At 41.6% G+C, this 20727-nt stretch overlaps 2 pseudogenes; both read left to right on the top strand.

Annotated features, from left to right (window-relative positions):
• The first annotated feature begins 614 nt into the window (after window positions 1-614).
• Window positions 615-20066, top strand: LOC138419573 (zinc finger protein 519-like; annotated as a pseudogene).
• Window positions 12884-13904, top strand: LOC138418509 (tubulin alpha-1B chain-like; annotated as a pseudogene).
• Window positions 20067-20727: the final 661 nt, after the last annotated feature.

The following is a 20727-nucleotide window of genomic DNA, read 5'->3' as shown; positions in this document are numbered from 1 at the left end:
AAAATTATTTAATAACAATTAAATCTAAATAAATATCAGAAATTTCACACTAGAAAAAGTGAAAGTTGCTCAGTTCTGCCCAACTCTTTGCAACCCCATGGACTGTGTCCATGGAATTCTCCAGGCCAGAATATTGGAGTGGGAGGTGGATTATTTACCAACTGAATTATCAGGGAAGCCCATATAATAGAAAGCATTTCATCAATCCTATTTTTTGAAGTTCCTTTTCACAAGAAGTACTGTAGATAGTAATCCATAGTTAAAACAGATTAAAAAATTGATGTTAGTATGGATCACAAGATGAAGGTTGGTATTTAGAAATGTACAATTTTTAGCAATATGTCTTTGTTTATATTGACATGATTTGTGATTATTTGAAAACCAAAATATATGTGATCAACTCTCACATTACTCCATGCTGTTATGCTTCATTTCTAGTGTGTATGCAGTTATGTTTTTGATGCTTGCTATCTCAAAGGTAAGACAAGGCCTTCTATCCTAGGGAGAAATCATTTATATTTATTCTCCATTAGAAGATTAAGGACCCAGTAATATAACATGTACATATAAATGGAGGTGTTAGTCATTCATGGCAAACATCCCTATAGGTCACCATGAGGTAAGTGTTCAGGGAGTAATTCCACATATTAAAGTAAGATGTACATTTTCAATAGTTATGTTACTTGCTTTTTAAGTAAAATACAATGACAGTTCACTGAAATCTTGATGTATCTTTATACTATCAACAGAAGTCATGAATATTAGTGGACATGTTTCAAATAAAGACACCTCTGATCCCCTGAAAATGTATGGAAACACCTCCCAGAAAAGTCATGTAATTAGTGTATGTCTTGTTTCGTAAACGATTAACCTCCATTTTGTAACCATAGGAATCACAGTTCTCAGATCATTGTATCAGAGCAATGAATATCGTTGTTTATGCTCGTAATCTGTATTTTATTCAGTTACACAGTGGGTTAGAAAAGCTGTTATTCTGACTGTGTGATATGACATGTTAATACAACTGGGTGGTTTCCTGTGATGAAGTTGGTGTGTAATGAAGTATCAACCTACCGATTTAAGGTTGAAGGGAAAATACCTAACAATAAACTCTTTGTTAGCACAGAGGGATGATATCTGTAACAATTAGTTTCCATATTGTCTTTAATCCTCAACTAATTGGATATTTCCCATCATTTCTCCATTGTACTTTTTCCCCCTCTCTGTAACTGCTGGGACATTGTGATAGTTCTAAGAAGGACCATACAGAGTATTGAGAGTTTACCTGGATTACTCCATGCTGTTGCTGCCACAGCATCTGTCTGGGGAGCAGGCAGCCTGCAGGTCCTTGAACTCACAGCAGCCAGTCCTATGAGCACCTGCACTAGATGACCACCCACCTTGAGACCAGCAGTCTTGCTGAAGCCCAGGGTTTACTGCACAGGCCCCCCTTCAGTGACACCCTCAGAGCTTACCAGATTCCTGCTCCTCTGGTTTGAATGGACCCATCCAGGCTCAGCCTGGGGAGCCCACAGCAATCACTCAGGGTCCCTTAGAAAGGCCTGAACCCCAAGTACTGGAGCTTTCTCTGCCTGGTTCTAGCCTGACCTCCCTCAGAAATTTCCATCCTAAAACCTCCCCTCCTGAGATGTTTCAGCTGTGCTCAATGAGAAGGTTTAAGCTCAGGGCTCCTGAGTGTGGGCCTTGGGGAAGAAGCATCAGAACAGAGAACTTGCTAAAGATTTATTTAATGACCCTCCCCCCCCAGACCTGCAGATTCATAACTTCTTAGAGTTGGGACCTTACCTCGAGGGCTTCATATTCACTGAAATGGTTCAGAAAGAATCTGAACCATTGGCCAAGTGATTTGCATCTGTTTTCCATCAGGGTCACGTGACCAGTGTTAGGAAAGGACCTCCCTGGTGCCTTCCCCAGAGAGTTCTCTCTTGGTCCTGTGGGGGCATCAGTGTGGTGTGTAGGAAGTGCTCCAGGGCACTGTAATGGGAGGCCCGGGTGAAGGACATGGCTTCTGGTCCATCTGTGAGAGCTGAGGCTAAGCTTCAGTCTGAGGAGAGGCTACAGGGTTGGTCTAGCTGGATTTGGACCAGGGAAGTCAGTCAGCTCACATCATCTGTGGGAGCAGAGGGTTAGGAGCTGTCTATGGGGAGAGAACAATCAAGAAATAAGTTCACAGGCTGGCCTCGAGTTAGGCGTGATTGTTCCTGAATCTCTCCTGAGACAGGACAGGAGAGGTGGGTCTTTTCAGTTTTTCAAGTCCTTCTGTCTGTAGGTGAAGTAGTTGCAGGTTATAGAGTGGCACAGAGGCCTTTGAAGGTATTTTCTCAAGATGCAGAGGTGTGTTTGCTACATAACATCCCCAGAGAAGACAGAACAGGACGAAGAAGAGGAGGAAATGGCAGCTTCTCAGGTACTCTTTCTGTTCCAGGCCTGGGGCTGTGTCTGGTTTTCCTCCTGAAATGCCTAGACTGAGAATCCGCAAACCTTTAGTTCTCTGCTTCTAATTTTTCTGCCTGGGGTGTTTTTTATCCACTTCTTATTTTTTCCTTTTCTTCTTATCATAGTGAAGACTGGCTCCTTAGACCACCTCTCCCTTGGGTCCCAGATCCTGTTCTCCATTGTCTGTATCCTGGCTTTCTATAGAACATGATGAATTCCCAACCTGAATGAGTGACTTTCAGCTGGTGAACATATTCCCTTTGTGAGAGATCAACACGGAGAGGCACTGGTATCCGAGATTCCCACTGGGACGTGGTTCAGTGTTAGGATCTTCAGGAAGTAGGTAAATGCCATGATGAGTTCACACGTGGATACAATTCAGCTCATTAGGAGTTAGAAAATGCCCTTATATATTGAATCAACTCAGTGATCCAGAATTTTTCAGAAAATGCGCAGAAATAAAAAGAAAACTAGGAGACATTGTCCTCTGTAATGCTATGGCTTACTAGTTAAACACACTGTTAGGATACAAAACAGAGGAAGTATATATAAAATGAATTTTGCATAAAACTGATATCTTTCTGTTCAGTTCAGTTCACTCAGTCCTGTTTGACTCTTTGCAACCCCATGAATCGCTGCACACCAGGCCTCCCTGTCCATCACCAACTCCCGGAGTTCCCTTAGACTCACATCCATCAAGTCAGTGATCCCATCCAGCCATCTCATCCTCTGTAGTCCCCTTCTCCTCCTACCCACAATTCCTCCCAGCATCAGAGTTTTTTCCAATGAGTTAACTCTTCGCATGAGGTGGCCAAAGTACTGGAGTTTCAGCTTTTAGCATCATTCCTTCCAAAGAAATCCCAGGGCTGATCTCCTTCAGAATGGACTGGTTGGATCTCCTTGCAGTCCAAGGGACTCTCAGGAGTCTTCTCCAACACCACAGTTCAAACGCATCAATTCTTCAGCGCTCAGCCTTCTTCACAGTCCAACTCTCAGATCCATACATGACCATGGTAAAAATCATAGCCTTGACTAGACAGACCTTAGTTGGCAAAGTAATGTCTCTGCTTTTGAATATGCTATCTAGGTTGATCATAACTTTTTTCCCAAGGAGTAAGCGTCTTTTAATTTCATGGCTGCAGTCACCATTTGCAGTGATTTTGGAGCCCCTCAAAAATAAAGTCTGACACTGTTTCCACTGTTTCCCCATCTATTTCCCATGAAGTGATGGGACCGGATGCCATGATCTTCGTTTTCTGAATGTTGAGCCTTAAGCCAACTTTTTCACTCTCCTCTGCCAGGGTCCAGCCCCGGTGGATCCAAGGTGATTCGAAGGTGGGCAGACAGAGTTGGCGACTTTGGAAAAATACATATTTAATCACAGATATAGAGAGATTAGAAATGGATAGTGTAGTAGGAAGATTAGTGGAGAGAAGAGGGTGAATAACTTGGATTACGTGGAATAGCATCCATGCTCCAGATGGCAATTCAGCCAGAAAAACGAGGAGCAAAAATGAACGACATGGGGGAATCAGTCTTTCTGGAAACTGATCCAATTTCTTTATTCTAGGGTTTGCTTATATACCTTTTGTAACACTTAGGGATGAATACGGAGTCACGGGGAAGTCAGAAGTCCTGACCTTTATCATAATCAGGTGCTTCACATAAATGTATAAAAAAAAGGTCTTAGGGACATTACATCATCTTCTGGCCATGAGTGAGACTTGCTGACATTTTATGATTCTTTCTTTCTGATAACCAAAAAACTTATTTCTTCCAAGGGTGTTTTTTCTTAAACCAGGCACAACCCTCCAAATAAAGTTACATTCCCATAGGGTGAGGGTGTAATGAGTTACAATCAAGAAAGGAATTTATTTAACCTAAGGTTAACATGATTAATCTTAAAGGTTAATACTTATTTCTCCTATATGTTAGTTATATTCATTATAAGGGCAGGGAACATGGAGATTTAGCAGCAAACATCAGCCCAACAAATGAAAATCCTTTCACCAATGTTCCCCTTAAGATCTATTTAGTCTTAAGATAGTGATAAAGTTACATTTTTACATAGCAAGGACACAGTGATTTATAACAAAGCACAGTGATCTATTACAAGAGAAAATCCATTAACTCAAAAAAGTCTAGTATTGCTAACATCAAAAACTACTATATTTCCTTTTCTATATTCCAAATACATTGATTAATATATTCCCAGGTGCCTAAGGATATGGAGGCCTGGCGGCAATCATTGACTTAACAAGAAGAAAAAGCCCTATGCTAATTAAGACTCTCAAAATACTCCAAAACTCTCTGTGCTGTTTATGGTTGAGAGGTAGTAAAAAATCATGTGCATAGTGGCAGGAGTATGGATAATCCTGTCACACAAGCTAGTCTGTCAGCAGAGAGATTTGACCTCAGACACACTTGTCCCACCCAGAGCAGGGAATTAGCAGCAATTATTGACACAACAAATGAAAAAACCCTTCACCAATATAATTCCTAACCAACACACTATACTAATAATTTCCAACTCCCCAAGAGAATTTGCCTCTAGTAAGTCTAAAACATCTCCTCCCTCTCAGATTTGGAGGCTGTAAACAATCACATGTGGCCGGATGAACCTCTACAGTCGGGCTAGATAACCTTCAGAGCAGTCCGTAAGCTGAAACACTCTTGTCACACCCAGGAATTTTTATTGCCTTGGAGCTTCACGTTTACTCCTTCTCCGAGAGAAACGGTTATGGGGGAGAGCCCCCTGTAAAGTCAGAGGTGTAGGTGAGAGCATAAAACAGACTCTGGTTTTGGGGTTAGATGCTCGGGAACAGAGGGTTTCCTGAGGCTTGATCACGCCTTTGCATATGCCAAGCGTCTTTCCTCATAACCTTTGCAATGGGCGGAGTTCCTCACGCTGGCCCCAGGCACTGCTCTTTCACTTTCATCAAGAGGCTTTTTAGCTCTTCTTCACTTTTTGCCATAAGGGTGGTGTCATCTGCATATCTGAGGTTATTGATGTTTCTCCAGGTGCCAGGGTCCAGCCCCGGTGGATCCAGGGAATTCGAAGGTGGGGACGGAGTCGGCGTCCTGGAAAAAACTTATTTAATTACAGATATAGAGGGAGATTAGAAACAGATAGTGTAGTAGGAGAATTAGTGGAGAAAAGAGGCTGAATAACTGGTTTACATGGAATACCAATCACCACCTATGTAGGCCACAGGCGTCTTTCCATTCTCCCAAAGGAGAGGAGGCACTGAGGCCTCCCCGGTCCGATCTCAGAAGCCCAGGCAGAATTAGCAGGCTTGGTGAGTACCCACATTTCAGATGGGAATTCAGCCAGGAAAACGGGGAGCGAGAAAGAAACGACATGGGGGAATCAGTCTTTCCAGAAACTGATCCGATTTCTTTATTTTTCAGGTTTGTTTATATACCTTTTTGTTATACATAGGGATGAATACAGAGTCACGCGGGGGTCAGCAGACCTGACCCTTGTCACAATCAGGTGCTTCATATAAAATTATACAAAGGTCTTATGAGTTTCATCATCTTTTGGCCATGAGGTCTGCTGACATTTTATGGCCCTTTCTGATACTGGTCAGTTAACCAGAAAACTTATTTTTCCAAGGGTGATTTTTTCTTAAATCAGGCGCCACCCTCCAAATAAAGTTGCATTCCTATAGCGTGAGGGTGTAGTGAGTTACAATCAAGAAAGGAATTTACTTAACCTAAGGTTTAACATGATTAATCTTAAAGGTTAATACTTATTTTCCCTATATGCTAGTTATATTCATTATAAAGGCAGGAATACGAAGTTTTAGCAGCAAATATTGGCTCAACAAATGTAAACCCTTCACCAATGTTCCCCTTAAGATCTATTTTGTCTTATGATAGTGATACAGTTACATAGCATAGTGATTTATAACAAAGTACAGTGATCTATAACAAAAGAGAAGATTCATTAACTCAAAAATCTAGTATTGCTAACATCAAAAACTACTATGTTTCCTTTTCTGTATTCCAAATACATTGATTAATATATTCCCAGGTGCCTAAGGATATGGAGGCCTGATGGCAATCATTGACTCATCAATGAAAAAAGCCCTACGCTAGTACTCCAAACTCTCTGTGCTGTTTATGGTTGAGAGGTTGTCACACAAGCTAGTCTGTCAGCAGAGAGGTTTGACCTGAGACATCCTTGTCACACCCAGGGCAGGGAATTAGCAGTAATTATTGGCACGACAAATGGAAAAAAAAAAAACCCTTGACCAATATAATTCCTAATCAACCTACTAATACTGTACTAATGATCTAACTTTTCAAAAGAGTCTGTATTTAGAAAGTTTTAAAACATCCCGTGCCTCTCACAGTTGGGAGGCTGTAAACAATCACATGTGGACGGACGAGCCTGATCAGGCAGGCCAGAGAACCTTCAGAGTTCATAAGCTGAAACACTCTTATCACGCCCAGGAATTTTTATTAACTGGAGCTGCAAGTTAACTCCTTCTCTGAGAGAAATGGTTATGGGGGAGAGCTCCCTGTAAAGTACTCTGGTTTTGGGGTAGATGCTCGGGAACAGGGGGTTTCCTGAGGCTTGATCACGCCTTTGCTTATGCCAAGCTTCCTCCTCATGACCTTTGCTATGGGTGGAGTTCCTCACGCTGGCTCCCAACATCCCGGCAATATTGATTCCAGCTTGTGTTTCTTCCAGTCCAGTGTTTCTCATGATGTACTCTGCATAGAAGTTAAATAAGCAGGGTGACAATATACAGCCTTGAAGTACTCCTTTTCCTATTTCGAACCAGTCTGTTGTTCCATGTCCAGTTCTAACTGTTGCTTCCTGACCTGCATACAGATTTCTCAAGAGGCAGGTCAGGTGGTCTGGTATTCCCATCTCTCTCAGAATTTTCCATAGTTTATTGTAATCCACACAGTCAAAGGCTTTGGTATAGTCAATAAAGCAGAAATAGATGTTTTTCTGGAACTCTCTTGATTTTTCCATGATCCAGCAGACGTTGGCAATTTGTTCTCTGGTTCCTCTGCCTTTTCTAAAACCAGCTTGAACATCAGGAAGTTCAGGGTTCACGTATTGGTGAAGCGAGGCTTGGAGAATTTGGAGCATTATTTTACTAGCATGTGAGATGAGTGCAATTGTGTGGTAGTTTGAGCATTCTTTGGCGATGCCTTTCTTTGGGATTGGAATGAAAACTGACCTTTTCCAGTCCTGTGGCCACTGCTGAATTTTCCAAATTTGCTGGCATATTGAATGCAGCACTTTCACAGCATCATCTTTCAGGATTTGAAATAGCTCAACTGGAATTCCATCACCTCCACTAGCTTTGTTCGTAGTGATGCTTTGTAAGGCCCACTTGACTCACATTCCAGGATGTCTAGCTCTAGGTGAGTGATTAGGTTCAAGTTATAATTTCCTTATTTTTTCCTAAATGCCCAGGCTCTGATAGTGCATCTTCTGTGTGATCCAGTTACACCATGACAGATGATGTCCACTGGCTCTGGTAATTTCTCTGAGATTATCAGGCTATGAAGTTCATTTGTTTCCCTCTGTCTTTGAACAAGGCTGTGGAAAAATGGAGTGGGGAACGTGTGAAAACCCTCACAGTTTTGGAGAAATTCCACCTCTTTTTGGTTTCTCTTTGCTTTGGAACATGAATGCTCACTCTGTTGATGATAGACACTGGGTTTTAGGAATGGGTATTTTCATCACTCAAGCCCACATGTGATGTTTCCAGTACACTCCACGCTCATATCACACATAGTCTTCTTATTCACATCTTTTTTTTTTTTTCAGAAATATTTGCAATAATCATATTGGTGCTAATCTGTTTTCACCTGTGTTTAATTTCTAAGATACAGCTCAACAAAATGATACAGTTTGTCAGGAAATTAAAGTTTCAGAACCAAGAGCTCTAATTTATCTTATACCGTTGTATATGTTTGCACCCTAGTGTATTTAAAATATACAAAGAATATCATTCACAAGTAGATGTGTATATTTTAACCCATTAAAAATAATCTTGATTTTATTGACATGAATCAATTCAGTTCAGTCACTCAGTCGTGTCCAACTCTGCGACCACATGAACCACAGCACACCAGGTCTCCCTGTCCATCACCAACTCCTGGAGTTTACCCAAACTCATGTTTATTGAGTTGTGATGCCATCCAACCATCTCATCCTCTGTTGTCCCCTACTCCTCCTGCCTTCAATCTTTCCCAACATCAGGGTCTTTTCACATGAGTCAGCTTTTCACATCAGATGGCCAAAATATTGGAGCTTCAGCTTTAACATCAGTCCTTCCAATGAACACCCTGGACTGATCTCCTTTAGAATGAACAGATTGGATCTCCTTGCAGTCCAAGGGACTCTCAAGAGTCCTCTCCAATACCACAGTTCAATAGTATCAATTCTTCTGTGCTCAGCTTTCTTTATAGTCCAACTCTCACATCCAAACAAGACCACTGGAAAAACCATAACCTTGACTAGATGGACCTTTGTGGACAAAGTAATGTCTCTGCTTTTTAATATATGCTGTCTAGGGTGGTCATAACTTTCCTTCCAAGGAGGAAGTATTTTTTTAATTTCATGGCTGCGATCACCATCTGCAGTGATTTTGGAGCCCCCAAAAATAAAGTCAGCCACTGTTTCCCCATCTATTTGCCATGAAGTGATGGGACTGGGTGCCGTGATCTTAGTTTTCTGACTGTTAGCTTTTCTTTAATACTCTTAATAAGTATACAGTCTCATTTTAGTATATGTCTGTAGGCTTGAAAATGTTAAAATTATTATTTTTTCTTGTTTTGGTATTCTCCCCAGTTATATAAAGTTCTTAACAAATACACATATTTATGTCTTTGGCCAATTATGTCTTGGTTGTAGCCTGCAGAATCTTGGAGCCATGTGGGAGACTTTGTTGCAGCAGGCAAACTTTAGCTGTGGTGTGTGGGATCTAGTTCTCTAACAAGGGGCTGAAGCCAGCCCCCTGACTTGGGCGCTCGGACTACCAGGGAAGACCCTTTAAAAACTTGCATAAACTTTCTTTAGTGTTGTCTCTGTGTATTTGTGTTTTACTAGTTAAATTATAGTTCGTGTAAACTGAAGCAAAATTCAAGATCTGTCATTTAATGAATGTTTGTCAAAATATTTGCAAAAGGGGGAACAACAGTGTTGTTGATTTTATATTATTTATGTGGTGCATTCAAGATTCTGTCAAAACTGTTAGAAAGACATATAGTATGTACTAAATAGTTAAAGGATTATTGCTGCTATGGGTACTATTCTATCAGACCCATCAATTTTGTAAAACACTTAAAAATCAAAGTTAAGTATAAATTCTTAGTTTACTAGTCTACCTCTTTGGTATTCAGAATGGTCATTCATGCATCAGAATTTTCAACATTACTAGTTAAAATAAGCTTGTTAAAAATGTGGCACATTGGCCCCACTCCAGAACTCTTAGATCAGAGCATGTTTTTTAGAAATATGTCCTGTTTCCTTGATAGGGGCCTTCCCTGGTGGCTCAGATGGTGAAGAGTCTGCCTGCAATGTGGGAGACCTGGGTCCGATCCCTTGGTGGGGAAGATTCCCCTAGAGAAGGAAATGGCAACTCACTCCAGTATTCTTGCCTGAAAAATCCCATGGACAAGGAAGCCTGGTGTGCTACAGTCCATGGGGTCAGAAAGAATCAGACATGACTGAGTGACTAATATACTTTCCTTGATAGACAATTTATCCTGTGCCACACGAGTACAACTCACCAAAATAGATAAGTCAGGGTTGATGTGACTCTTTTATAATTTCTCTTCCAGATCAGGATAGTTTCTATAATGGTCTGTGGATCATATCTCATTCTCTTTTCCTGGGTTAGAAATACAGTTGAAAATATGGCTGTATAAAAATTATATTCTTGTGTAACTCCAGACATTCTCCTAAATCAAAACCATTTCTCTTGCTGGTTTCATCTTGGGTCGCATTAGGAAGTCTTCCCATGTCCACATGGCTCATGTCCTTTGTATTTCAGGGACGGCTGACATTCGAGGATGTGGCCACAGACTTCACCCAAGAGGAGTGGGAGTGCCTGGACCTCTGTCAGCAGGAATTGTACAGGGACGTGATCTTAGAGAACTATGGGAACCTGGCCTCCTTGGGTGAGGATAACTGCCTTCCAGAATCCCTTAAGTACTTTCAGGGTTTTGGTTCATTCATTCTAGAATGTCTCCTGGAAATTTCTGCTTTGTCCAATAGAGGTTCAGATCCCTGCTTTCTAGGGGGAAAAGGGTATTTGTGACATTTGAAAGAAAGACTTCATTATGGGTCATTATAACTCTAACCTTCTTCTTCCTTGATGTAATCTGCCTTCTTGTTGTTCAGTTGCTAAGTCATGTCTAACTCTTTGTCATCCCATGGAATGCAGCAAACCAGGTTTCCCTATCCTTCGTTAATTCCCAGAGTTTGCTCAAATTCATATCCATTGAGTCAATAATGCTATTCAATCATCTCATCCTCTGACGTCCCCTTCTCCTCCTGCCCTCAGTCTTTCCCAGCATCAGGGTCTTTTCCAATGAGTTGGCTCTTCACATCAGGTGGCCAAATAATTGGAGCTTCAGCATCAGTCCTTCCAATGAATATTCAGGGTTGATTTCTTTAGGATTGACTGGTGTGATCTCCTTGCTGACCAAGGGACTCTCAAGAGCCTTCTCCAGAACCACAGTTCGAAGGCATCAATTCTTTGGTGCTCAGCTTTCTCTGTGTTCCAAATATCACATCCATACTACTGGAAAAACCATAGCTTTGACTAGAGGGACCTTTGTTAGCAAAGTGATGTCTCTGCTTTTTAATATGCTGTCTAGGTTTGTCATAGCTTTTCTTCCAAGGGGCAAGCATCTTTTAATTTCATGGCTGCAGTCACAATCGGCAGTGATTTTGGAGCCCCCCAAAATAAAGTCTGTCACTGTTTCCATTGTTTCCCCATCTACTTGCTATGAAATGATGGAACCAGATGCCATGATCATAGTTTTCTGAATGTTGAGTTAAACTAACTTTTTCACTCTCCTCTTTCACTTTCATCAGAAGGCTCTTTAGTTTTTCTTTGCTTTCTGCCATAGGGGTGGTGTCATCTGCATATCTGAGGTATTGATATTTCCTCCGGCAATCTTTATTCCAGCTTGTGCTTCATCCAGCCCAGCAGTTCTCATGATGCACTCTGCATATAAGTTAAATAAGCAGGGTGGCAATATACAGCCTTGATGTTCTCCTTTCCCAATCCAGAACCAGTCAGTTGTTCCATGTATGGTTCTAACTATTGCTTCTTGACATGCATATCCTTCATTCTAGGTGAGTGGTAATTCTATAAGTTCTGTGGTATAAAATAGTGCCACTCTCCTCTTCAAACCGGATTTCTACTACTTGCTTTTGCCTTAGTAGTACTTGAGCATAATATCAGAACCTGATTTTGATGCATTTGTCTTTTAAAGGTGCTTCCAATAAACTATTTGGTAAAATCACTTTTTAAGGCTATTTTAACTTTCTTCCTTGACTTCTCTCTCACCTGAACACATATTGGGTTGGAAATTGATGAATATCTGTGAAGACACATATTCCTTTTTCTGATGAACAGGTCTTGTGGTCTCTAAGCCAGACCTGGTCACATTTCTGGAGCAAATGAAGGATCCCTGGGATATACGGAGAATGGAGATGCCAGCCATACACCCAGGTATGTGTCTCTGGATGGAGCAGATAACTCAGGTGAGAGGGACAGGCATCGTGGAGGAAGTCATACTTTTCGTGTGGTTTGGTGCCAGGGTCCAGCCCTGGTGGATCCAGGGTGATTCGAAGGTGAGACGGAGTCAGCGTCCTTGGAAGAAACTTATTTAATTACAGATAGAGAAGGATTAGCAAATTAGCAGAGAAAAAGAGGCTGAATAACTTGGTTTACATGGAATACCAGTCACCACCTACATAGGCCGCAGGCGTCTTCCTGTTCTCCCGAAGGAGAGGAGGCGCTGAGGCCTCCCCAGTCCGATCTTAGAAGCCCAGGCAAAATTAGCATACTTGGTGAGTACCCATGCACCAGATGGGAATTCGGCCAGAAAATAGTAGGAGAGAAGAAGAGGCTGAATAACTTGGTTTATGTGGGATACCAATAAAATTCCCAGGCAAGGAATTTGCACCAGCTACGTTGGGCCACCGGGATCACTTGTATATTGGAAGGTGCCCCTCCTTGGGCTCCTTCTTGAGTGGACCTGAACGCCGGGACAAGTAAATAGACATGGCTGGCACCCATGCTCCAGATGGGAATTCAGCCAGAAAAACGGGGAGCAAGAAAGAATGACATGGGGGAATCAGTCTTTCCAGAAATGGATCCGTTTTTCTTTATTTTCAGGTTTGCTTATATACCTTTGTTACACATAGGGATGAATGCAGAGTCACGCGGGGGTCAGCAGTCCTGACCTTTATCAAAATCAGGTGCTTTCCACCCTGGAGAACTCTGATTGTGCCTTCATGGTAGACAATGAGGCCATCTATGACATCTGTCATAGAAACCTCGACACTGAGCGCCCAACCTACACAAATCTTAACTGCCTTATTAGCCAGATAGTGTCCTCCATCACTGCTTCCCTGAGGTTTGATGGAGCCCTGAATGTGGATCTGAGAGAGTTCCAGACCAACCTGGTGCCCTATCCCCTCATCCACTTCCCTCTGGCCACATACCCCCCTGTCATCTCTGCTGAGAAAGCCTACCATGAATAGCTTTCTGTAGCAGAGATCACCAATGCTTGCTTTGAGCCAGCCAACCAGATGGTGAAATGTGACCCTTGCCACGGTAAAAGCATGGCCTACTGCCTGTTGTACCGTGGCGATGTGGTTCCCAAAGATGTCAATGCTGCCATTTCCACCATCAAGACCAAGCGCAGCATCCAGTTTGTGGACTGGTGCCCCACTGGCTTCAAGGTTGGCATTAATTACCAGCCTCCCACTGTGGTACCCGGCGGAGACCTGGCCAAAGTACAGCGAGCTGTGTGCATGCTGAGCAACACCACAGCCATCGCTGAGGCCTGGGCTCGCCTGGACCACAAGTTTGACCTGATGTATGCCAAGCGTCCCTTTGTTCACTGGTACGTGGGTGAGGGCATGGAGGAAGGAGAGTTTTCTGAGGCTCGTGAGGACATGGCTGCCCTTGAGAAGAATTATGAGGAGGCTCGTGTGAATTCTGTGGAAGGAGAAGGAGAGGAAGAAGGAGAAGAATACTAACTACCATTCCTTTAAGCCTTGCAGCATGTCATAGTCAGCTTCAGCATTAGCTGACAGGCATAAAAACTTTCCGACTAGATTGTATTTGCTTTCAACTATGATCATGTATTCCTTTTCCATGTGTGTTTGTAACACTTACGTCCTGTCTCAAAAGTAAAGATTTTAAGAAAGCAAAAAAAAAAAAAAAAAAAAAAAATCAGGTGCTTTACATAATAAAAGGTCTTAGGGGTTTTACATCATCTTCTGGCCATGAAGCCTGCAGACCCTTTCTTTCTAATAACCAAAAAACTTATTTTTTTCAAGGGTGTTTTTTCTTAAACCAGGCACCACCCTCCAAATAAAGTTGTGTTCCTATAGGGTGAGGGTGTACTGAGTTACAACCAAGAAAGGAATTTATTTAACCCAAGGTTAACATGATTAATCTTAAAGGTTAATACTTATTTCTTCTATATGCTAGTTATATTCATTATAAGAGCAGGAAATATGGAGATTTAGCAGCAAACATCAGCCCAACAAATGAAAATCCTTTCACCAATGTTCCCCTTAAGATCTATTTAGTCTTAAGATAGTGATAAAGTTACATTTTTACATAGGAAGGATACAGTGATTCATAACAAAGTACAGTGATCTATTACAAAAGAGAAAATTCATTAACTCAAAAAGTCTAGTATTGCTAACCTTAAAAACTACTATATTTCCTTTTCTATATTCCAAATACACTGATTAATATATTCCCAGGTACCTAAGGATATGGAGGCCTGGCGGCAATCATTGATTCAACAATGAGAAAAGCCCTATGCTAATTAAGACTCTCGAAATACTCCAAACTCTCTGTGCTGTTTCTGGTTGAGAGGTTATCACACAAGCTAGTCTGTCAGCAGAGAGGTTTGACCTGAGGCACCCTTGTCACACCCAGGGCAGGGAATTAGCAGCAATTATTGGCACAACAAATGAAAAAACCCTTCACCAATATAATTTCTAATCAACCCACTATACTATACTAATAATCTTCTAACTTTTCAAAAGAGTCTGTATTTAGAAAGTTTTAAAGCATCTCATGCCTCTCATTGTTGGGAGGCTATAAACAATCACCTGTGGCCGGACGATCCTGAGCAGGCAGGCTAGAGAACATTCAGAGAAGTTCATAAGTTGAAACACTCTTGTCACGCCCAGGAATTTTTATTAACTGGAGCTGCAAGTTAACTCCTTCTCCGAGAGAAATGGTAATGGGGGAGAGCCCCCCATAAAGTCAGAGGTGTAGGTGAGAGCATAAAACAGTAAAGTAGGTAGACTTTGGTTTGGGGGGTAGCCATGGGCAGAGTTCCTCATGCTGGCTCCCAGCAGTTTGGGAAGATCTGCTTCAGTGGAAATGATTTTGGATTAGCCTGGGTTTATTTCTGTCACTGTCATAGAGGGTCATCTCCTGACCCATTCCTGATTCTTTTTATCATTTATGTATTTTTCTCCAGTGGTTAATTTTCACATTCACAGTGAGAACCAAAATACTTGTCTTGCCTGGGACAACCTGCATGCCATGATAGCTCTTCCATTTTGGGGAGGTTTTAGAAAATCTGTTCATTTTTCTGAGTAATTATATTAAGCCCTTTAAAAAGTTCTGATTCTGTCCCTAGTCAGAAGAGTGTGGGTGGAGTTGTGAACAAATTGCCACACTTCTAGGAATACTGCGGACAAATATTTTTTTGTTTTCTACCCTATAATTTCCAACCCACTAGAAACTACACATATGACCTTATAAACTTCATACTCAAATTCTTCACTGCATAAGAACATTTCGCTAAAATGAGAAAATGCAAACCTGAATTTTACTTTAAAGATTCTCTTTTTTTTATATGAACGAACATTAAATGTGTTAAGTATATTTACCCCAATGCCTTAATGCTAAAATACTTTAATATATTTATTTAACTCATAGAGTTTTTAAATAAATGATTGACATGGGAACTTAGGACATTTCCCACAGTGTTTTTTTCTGATTGTTCTTCACTACTAAGCTTATAGATTATATAAAGAAATCTTTAAAAAGAAATTTTTCTGTTCCAATAATGCTATTTTACAATGTTGTTAGTTTTGCTGTACAGAAAGAATAAGTGGCATGGGGATGATCCAGAGAGATGATACGGGGTTGGAGGTGGGAGGGGGTTTCAGGATTGGGAACTCATGTACACCCGTGGCTGATTCATGTCAATGTATCGCAAAACCAATACAGTATTGTAAAGCAAAATAAAGTAAAAATAAAAATTAAAAAAAAAAGAATAAGTGATACACATACATATTTCTCTTCTTGATTAGATTTCTTTCCCATTTAGGTGACCACAGAGCATTGAGTAGAGTTCCCTATGCTTTCACCATATTTTTCAAGTCTCACTTCTTATTTTATTTCTTAAGAACTCTTACCTTATTAAATCTATCTTGTTTGTTATGAAACATCCCAGGACTTGATCGTTTATGCCATCTATTCCTGATTAGTTCTAGGTCAATATCATTTATGATTTTAGATTCTATTAGAACATGCTCAGATAACAACATGAGTGGTAAGAAATGGGTTAAATAATTAGTAGGCATTAGTCTTTGTGGAGAAGGAAATGGCAACCCACTCCAGTGTTCTTGCCTGGAGAATCCCAGGGACAGGGGAGCCTGGTGGGCTGTGGTCTCTGCAGTCACACAGAGTCGGACACGACTGAAGCGACTTAGCAGCAGCAGTGGCAGCAGTATTTGTGAAAATGTTTTGTTTGTAAATTTGATTACTTAAAGATAAAATGAATCATTACATTGCCCAACCGCTCGTCATTTAGTTGTTCCTGTAGGTTTCTATCTTGAATTCTCTACACCGTACTCCTTTGTCATCTCATTTTGTCCAGTGTTCTGTGTTTATGGTCTCTGTTCTGCAGGCTGCAGGTCCTAGTTCCTCTTGCTCTGGTGTCTGCCCCCTGGTGGGTGAGGTGGTCCAGAGACTTATGCCCTTATTCCCTTGATAGGGAGTGGATTGTTATTATTGTGAGTAGAGCCTGCCTGGATACTGAGGGGATCTTTGTCTATCCTCTGTGGCTGTCACTGCCCTGTCAGGGGTGGTGTCTGCTCCCTGATTAGTGGAGTAGAGTCCCCAGATCTGTTTCTTAGCTGTGCTTCTGATCTGTGCTTCTTCTGATCTAGTGGGACTGGAGCACACCCACTGGGAGAGAAGCCACTGAGGATTGCTCCTCTGGGGATGTGCAATTCGGAGCATGCTCTGTGGGTCATCTTTCATGTGTTGTGCAAGCTCTCATGTGACCCTGTGTTGGCATTGATCTTGGCCCCACCTGAACCATGGGCATGATGGCACTTGACCCTGGTGTCCCTCAGATGTTTTCACCAGGTCACCAGCTGGTGATCCATTGTAGTCATGTCCCAGGTGTACATTCACTGTGGAGCCGGACCCCCTTCAGTGCTATGGGGCCAATTTAGACTGTGACCTGGCCCAACCGCCTCATGTGCATGCCTACAAAGTCTACAGTTGCTAAAGCCAGACTAGTCTTGACTGCCAGAGCCTCGTTTCCATCCAGATGTTTTGTCGGGGCTGAGTTTACAAAGCCAGTTGTGGGGTCTAACACCATGGTTTGTACAGCTGCAAGGAGAGATCTCAGCTTTTCTTTCTTAGTGGCAGGGCCTGGGGGCTCAGCTGTGGTTTCAGCGCCATCTGTACATTGGGACCACCCACAGGCGTGTGCTCTGAAGGTGCCCCTGGAGCCCATGGGTCTACCCTGGTGGGGAGGGGGTTGGGGAGGAGGAAGCAGCTGTGGGGGTCATGAGATCACCCACCTAGGTGGGAGCCATTCCTAGTATCTGGAGAGGCAGGGACAGGCACAGGGGCAGGGAGGCTGCAATGGGGTTCTTCCCTTTGGGCATCACTCAATGATGCTGCTCTGCTTCACTGGTGGTTCAGGCTTCCTCCACAAGCATCCCATTTGCAGAGCTCCTCCCTCCCTCCTGTCCCCCCAGGCTGTCTCCTCACAGCCAACCACAGTCCTTTGCCTGGGTCTGCTCTCCAAACCCTACATTCCAGCACCGAGCCCTTGTGTGCAGCGGTGGACACCCTCTCAGGCTGGGTGGGCAAGGCTCTGGTCAGCAGCCTGTGTACAGGTCTCACTATGTCCTGCACACTGGTTGCCGTGTTCTCTTCCCACAGAGAATAAGTCTCTCCTGTCCCAACTGGGCTCCCCCCAGTGAGGGGCTTCCCTGGATGTGGAGACCTCTCCTCTCTTCAGATCCCCCCAGGGTTTTGCGGGTCCCATCCCGCTTCTTTTCGTCTCTCATTCTTTTGTCCTACCTGGCTCAGCAGGAATCTTTCTTGTCCTTTCAGGTGTCCAAGTTCCTCTGCCCGTGTTCCGCAGGGCTCTGTGAGAATTTTTCCTCTTCAAGATGTATTCTTGATGCTTTTGTGGAAAGAGATGAACTCCACGTCTTCCAAATCCTCTGCCATCTTGACTCCTTCTATCTCGGTTTGAGGCTGAATCTAGCCAGTGTATGCCAATGTTATGTAAATTGTAAAACATATGCCCCGAGAATAGTAAGTAGAATAACTAATTATTTGGTATCTTTCAGCTGTGTCTTCTCACGACACCCAGGGTTTGAGGACCCAAAAGCCAGGCTTAGAAGATTTATTCCCAACAGCAAAGCTAGGAATATATGAAAGATTTCACCTTGGAAATTTACATTTAACCAAAGACTGGGAATATATGAGGGCATATAAAGAGCAGAGAGCATGTTATGATGGACAAAACCAAATCGGTACAGTTTCCCATAATGTAAACATTACCACCAAAAGAAATCAAGGACGTGAATCAAACCAATTTCAGATGACCAATTTCAGTCATCAACATCTGCAGATAAGTGTATATTTGTCAGCAAAGACCCACATCATCTCTTGAAACATACATGCTCTCTGAAGGGAAATGTGGAAAATCTGGAAAGTCATCTAGCCTCTACTGCAAATACTCATTCAAACAACTCTGAGCATAGATGTCTATTAAATATACATTCAAACATGTCCGGAAACCAGAAACTTAAAAATGAGGGGGAAAATTCCCAATATAATCAAATTGAGGGATCCTTTAACAAGAGTTTATTGTTCTTCAACCAACAACTATTTTCTCCTTGTTCCAAATCTGTAATGGTTGATAATACTGGGAGAGACCTTATTCAACCATCATTGTTCAATACATATGGAGGTATAATTAGTGTGGAATAACTTTACAAGCTTAACAAAATGAGTAATGCCTTAAGCAGGAGCTCTACCCCCAATAATTACACGAGTATACATGATGGAATGAGAAGCTCTTCATGCAATGAAACTGGGCATAATGTTGACCAAGACTCATATCTCATGAAACAACAGGGACATCAATTTTCAGACAACAATTCTAAACATAATAGATATAAGAATATATTTTATCAAAGCTCAAATCTTACTGTTAATACATATAAGAGTATTGATATTGGAGAGAAGACTTCTAATTGCTATGATTATGGTAAAGTTTGTAAGCAGTCTTCAAAAGTTATTCAACAGCAGAATATTCAGGCTAAGCAGAAACATTACAAGTGTAATACATGTGGAAAAGTCTTAAGTAACTCACCAAATCTAAGTAGACATAGGAAAATTCATACAGGAAGGAAACGTTTCAAATGTACAGCATGTGGCAAAGCCTTTAATCAGAGTTCATATTTAACTGAACATCAGTGAATCCATGCTGGGGCAAAACCATACAAGTGTACAGAATGTGGCAAAGCCTTTATCTGTTGTTCACGTGTTACTCAACATCAGCAAATTCATACTGGGGAGAGACCTTATCAATGTACAGCATGTGGCAAGGCTTTTAAGCAGAGTTCAACTTTAACTGAACATCAGCGAATCCATACTGGGGACAGACTTTATACACGTACAGAATGTGGCAAATCCTTTACCCGTTATTCACTTCTTACTCAACATCAAAGAATCCACACTGGGGAGAGACCTTTTAAACGTACAGAATGTGGCAAAGCCTTTAACTGGCATCTGAGTCTTCCTGCACATCAGCGAACTCATGCTGGGGAGAAACCATACAAATGTAACAAATGTGGCAAAGCCTTTATCCATTGTTCACATCTTACTCGACATCAACGAATCCATATTGGGGAGAGACTTGATAAATGTACAGACTGTGGCAAAGCCTTTCCCAAGAGTTCAGGTCTTTCTTGACATCAGAGAATTCATCCTGCAGAGAAATGTTAGACATGTAAGGAATGCGGCAAAGGATTTCACCACAGCCATCACCTCACTCCCCGTCAAAGAATACATACTGCAGAGAAACCCTAAAAATGAATTAGTGATTTAAAAAAAAGGTTGGTCCTAAATATACAATTTTGAAACAACGAGTGTTTACTTTGGAAAGATACATGAATGAAATACAAAAATGTAGACAAGTGTTTAATCAAACATCAAAGGTAAATCAATGCCAGGGAATTCATACTAGAAAACATTTCATTCATACCACTTTTGTTGAATTACTCTAAACAGAAACACTGTAGCAAGTATTCCATATTTAAAACATGTACTAAATTGATATATTCGTATGGATCACAAGATGAAGGGGTGGATATTTTCAGAGGTATAATTATTAGTTATGTATCCTTGTTTATATTAACGTTATTTGAGATCATTAAGGAACCAAAACGAATGTCATTCAACTCTCAAGTTACTGTGCTGTGATTTGTTTCTACTGTATATATGAACTTCTGCTTTTGATGGTTGTTACCTCAATTGTAAGAGAAGCCCTTCTATACTACGTGGAAATCATTTATATTTATTCTCCAATTTATAAGCTTAAGTACACAGTAATGTTATATGCACACTAAACCTCTAAATGGAGGTATTTGTCACTGATGTCAAACATCTGTGTTGTCACCATGATGTAAGTGTTCAGGGAATAATTCAAAGTAAGACGGAGGTTTGCTCTAAGTTTTCAATAATTATGTCA

The sequence above is a fragment of the Ovis canadensis genome, chromosome 14 (genome assembly GCF_042477335.2).
Source record: "Ovis canadensis isolate MfBH-ARS-UI-01 breed Bighorn chromosome 14, ARS-UI_OviCan_v2, whole genome shotgun sequence".
Lineage (NCBI taxonomy): Eukaryota > Metazoa > Chordata > Mammalia > Artiodactyla > Bovidae > Ovis > Ovis canadensis.
This window is presented reverse-complemented; position numbering and strand designations above follow the sequence as displayed.